We start from the raw sequence: 4,644 nt of genomic DNA, 5'->3' as shown, positions 1-4,644 counted from the left end.
AGACTCCTTAGTTACTCAGTCCTAATCTCCTAAGTTGTTTCCAAAGAGATATGTGGTGTGTTGCATTCCCATCTGAAGTCTTAGTTTTACTTTTGGTAAGGTCAAGTCCATTTTGTTACCTTCCCATATCAGGTTTATCAATTTTGGCTCTATTAATCCTAGGGAGATATGCCACTTGAAAGCTCTAACTTTTCTTTCCCATCTCTTGATAAGCCCCTTGCCATGACTATGGATACACTAAAACAAGGTTCCAGACCTGTCAATATAGATCCTGCCCCCTTTCTTGCCAGTGCGTCTGCATCCTCATTTCCTCTGATGCCTTCGTGGCCTGTTACCCACAACCAGCTCTAACATACTCTCTCTTTTCCAGTTCTTTTAACATTTAGTGAAAACTAAACACCAGCCTTGAATCACTCTCGTAGTCTCTTAATGACAAGAGCTACCTGGCTGTCTGATAGAAAGTTTTGCTTTATTAATATTTCTTATTGCAAATATTTCTATGGATTCCAACTTCTACTTGAAACACAGAGGCTATTGAAGTATGTCTTATACCTGGCCCAAGACTCCTAACAAGAGTCCTAAACCAGTCGCTATTCACAAGCCATGCCAGTCTCAGTAATTTCCTGGTTGGGGTCTGCTGCTTTACTGTACAACACTAGAGCTGCATATGACACCATAGGTTTGACAAATAACGAATATACCTAGAAATAAGTTTAGGCTTGTGGCCCCAAGTCTTCGATAAATGCCTCCTACAGGCCCCAAGTTCTCCAATGGCTTTTGATATTACCATTTTTTTACGTTTTCATTCCAAATAAGTTTCTGGTCCAGCATTACTCCCAGATATAACTTATATTGTATTATAATTCCATTCACTACTGGCTCTTCTAAACAAAGCTTCCTTCTATTGGTAAATGGAACCACTAGAGTTTTATCAGTTTATACATCTTACTTCTCACACCAGTTGCCTATAAAAGTTATTTATTTCTCCAACTGCTTTTTCAATGTTAAATAATTTTTTTTATCTTATGCTACACACACTAGGTCATTCGCAAAAGCTTGCAAGATTATACCCTCCCGCTCAGCTTCAAATTGAAGATCATCTACCACAATAGTCCACAGCAGTGGTGAGAGAACACCTCCTAACTCACTTTAATTTTGGAATGTGTAAATGGATTTTTTCAAGAAATACCTTAATATTATGGAATCTCTAACTACCAATACATTATAGTGACTTAAATATCCATGTTTACCAATTGTAAGAAGTACACTACTATACTTTCGACAATGACATACTTGCAATATAAGTATGACCTTCGTAAAGCATTTACACACATTTCAACATTCTGAAACAATAAGTAATTATTTACTTCATTATTTTAAATAGGTGAAATTACTGAAATGTAAGAATGTTATAGAAATTAGATTCAACATGTCCATAAGCATCGGGTTTTATTGACATAAGAAAAAACAAGCATGTATTGAACTATTTCAATGATGGAGTAGCAATGTATATATTTTGTAATTTTACTTCTCTTAAATGCAATATTAATGTAAATGACAATAAATTTGTAAAATCTACAAGAATAAACAAACTGGCTCACCCTTTCATTTGATAAAAATATACCAGCTATACCAGTAAGGCAGTCATCTCATTCTACTAAACATACATTTGCGTAGCGTACAGTGGTTTGTAAACCGATCACAGTGAACTTACACACATTTCACACATGTTATTGACAGTTCTCAGTTCATTACCGGGATCTTTCTGATATTCACCCACCAATAAAATAAAACAATGGTTACGCTTCTTTCTCAACATCTTTTTATGGAAAAATCTGAGTTAATATTATAGTTAATCATGAACAAAATCCATAACAAATTCGCGCAGAATAGAAAAATAACTTTGAGTAATATCAATCTGAACACTTAAAAAACAAAATAACCCCAACCACATGAATTTGTTAACAGTCTTTGTGTTCAACAACTCCATTCTTACATTTATACATAATATAATTTCTATTTGGTAGTGAAAAGTTATATCATTAGAGACCATTTGAAAGTTTACACATAGTAGTATTATCAACACAATACAAATTAAAGAATAGAGAAATGTACTGACAACATAAGCAATGCCATCAAGTAGAGCGCACAAATATGTCTATGTCTTATGATAATTGATCCCCCTCCAATAAAACTGAACTCAATTGCACTGAAATGCTTTTACAGTCATTTACAGTATAAATCTTATATTTAACAAATATTCCAAATTCATAACTATATGTAGATTCTAATTTACCAACAAAATTAAATTCCTAACAAATGTTTAGCGTCTAGATGTTTATTTGTCAATTTTGAGAGATGGACAAGTTCAAATGGCATCAATGTCCACATCGTCTTCCCCTTCATCGTCTTCAAGAGGTTTAGGCTTCTCCACAATGACTTTGGTTTCCTTCAGCGGAGTCGCTTTGGCTCGATCATCGTACTCAATCTGGAACAATTATACAACTCACACTGTAATAGTCTACTACTTGTAACACATGTATCTGTGTTAGAAACTAAAAGTATGAAAGTACAATAAAATATAAATTATATATGTATATTATATCATTAAATTCATGTGTGTTTAATTGTATCATTCTTGTAGTATCTAACACTATTAAGATGTTTTTCAGTGTGCTTTTTCCATTGAAAAATAATTAAATATAACTCGAATAATGCTTCAAAAAATATACAGGGAAAGAATAAATTTTAACTTTTAGTATTCGTGGTGGATACAACTAAACTAATATCAGTTACTATGAGCAAGCTTGGTACTGGATACCAAGTACTATAGTCATGGTGTGGACACCCAAACAACAGTCAGTTACAGTGGTGTAATTCGTATGATTTTTGTATGGAAGTTGTACCTACCAGGACTGATTAAAATGCAAAATTTTACATTTTTTCTGCCTTTTGGGTTTTTTGAGTGGTAGGATTTTAATATCCACAAAAAGGCAGTTATTGGTCATGCATCACTATTTTCTTTCAATAAAGTTAGAGCTCAAATTTACAACATTCTTTTCTATTTGAAATGCAATAACATGACTATGTTTTGTATACTTTGAATATATTTTTAATTCTCACCAAAACTGGTATTTACTTGGTGCACTGACTTTGTAAATTCAAGGTATTCATCCTGGCTAAAATAATTAGATTTTCTGAGAATGGTACAAATTAATGAAACTTTTGTGTTGTGTAAGTTTTATAAAACTCAGCGATTTATAGTTTGTTAAATGAAAATGAATCAAAGAATTTGAATCAAATTTTGTGTACAAAATGAAATAAGGTGTAACAAAGTGTGGAACATTGATGTTGGGCATATCAATTGGCTCATGCCATGAATTTTTTTTCAAATCTGTTGGGTGTGGAACAATGGTGGCAGCCAAATTTTGTCCCAAAACTATTGTATTTTACCGAAAACAGTGGCGAACAGATAGGCTTAGGAATCACTAAACGAAGTCAACAACGATGCACAATTACTGAAACTTGTTATTAAAAGGTGATGAAATATGGTTTTACACTTAAAGTTTAACATTATCACAAGCTCTCTTTTCTCGCATCTTAATTACCTTTTTTCCCCTTTTGCTGCTTATTTGTGTTTTTTACAGCTAAGTTGTGCATTCTTAACCACTACTGTACCACACAATCTTATGACTCACCATTAAGTTCTTCTTATTCACAATTCTTTTCCACCTACTTGGCGTCCTCTTAAAAGTCTATATTTAAAATATAGAAATACCATAAATATCATCTTTACTCACTTCAAGATCATCTTCTTTTTCGTCTTCCACTGCTCTCTTCCTCCTCTTCTGCCTCTCGAAGCCAAGTCAAGAATGGCTCTGCTTTTGCTGTGGATCTCTTGGCTCAGCTCTTTGCTTACGTATTTCTTGCTAACTTTGCTTTCCCCAATCCAAAAGTACCTTTTCTTCCAAAATATCCATATCATACATGATCTGAAATGGCCAAAAATTGTCAGTGACGATGTGTTAGTGTGATATTAAAATAAACAATGCAGTAAATATTGTATATCTTTTCCCAAAATAAGCCTGATATCTCATACAGTGTCTTTCCAAGAGCTGAAAATTGCTTATACTCACTGTTTTTAAGGTTGTTGGTTTGCACAATCTTTTAGTCTTGTGGATCCTAGATTTCTCTCCTTAGTCGTAACCCTTGATAATTTCATGGGGGCAGTGGTGGGGTTTTTTTTTGTTTTTTTATGGTAACATGTTACTATTATAAATAAATATGTGAAATTAACAAGTGTAACATGACTAGCAGTTACATGCGCTTTGCAACGCAATGTCCTACTTAAAAACAAGGATATCGCGGTCGTATTCTTTTTAAATGACATTGTGTATGATAGCCTACTCCTGAGATACGTGATTGTCAATGAGAATATTCCAATTTTTATGATTCATTTTAGGTTTCAGCTTAAACCCATGAATGGGTTTTTCTCAGTAAGAGTCCTCTATAAGGAGATTTTTTACACTTTTTTAATATTTTAGGTGTTTTGGGTTTATTAATGAGATCAGAGGTAAATATTAAAACAATCAATTTTAACATGATGTTGTGTATTTATAACAAATTAGTATAATTATGTAAAAA

General features: G+C 33.0%; 1 long non-coding RNA gene across 1 annotated transcript; it reads right to left on the bottom strand.

Moving 5' to 3' along the window:
* Positions 1-1,553: 1,553 nt before the first annotated feature.
* LOC124373629 lies at positions 1,554-4,120 on the bottom strand. The gene is made up of 2 exons (XR_006923459.1): positions 3,801-4,120; positions 1,554-2,488 (listed from the first exon to the last, which is right to left on the bottom strand). It is a non-coding gene; the product is annotated as an uncharacterized LOC124373629 (long non-coding RNA).
* Between the last annotated feature and the right edge of the window lie 524 nt (positions 4,121-4,644).

The sequence above is a fragment of the Homalodisca vitripennis genome, unplaced genomic scaffold (genome assembly GCF_021130785.1).
Source record: "Homalodisca vitripennis isolate AUS2020 unplaced genomic scaffold, UT_GWSS_2.1 ScUCBcl_6041;HRSCAF=13069, whole genome shotgun sequence".
NCBI lineage: Eukaryota > Metazoa > Arthropoda > Insecta > Hemiptera > Cicadellidae > Homalodisca > Homalodisca vitripennis.
Note: the sequence above shows the minus strand (reverse complement) of the source record. Positions and strands in the feature narration are given on the sequence as shown.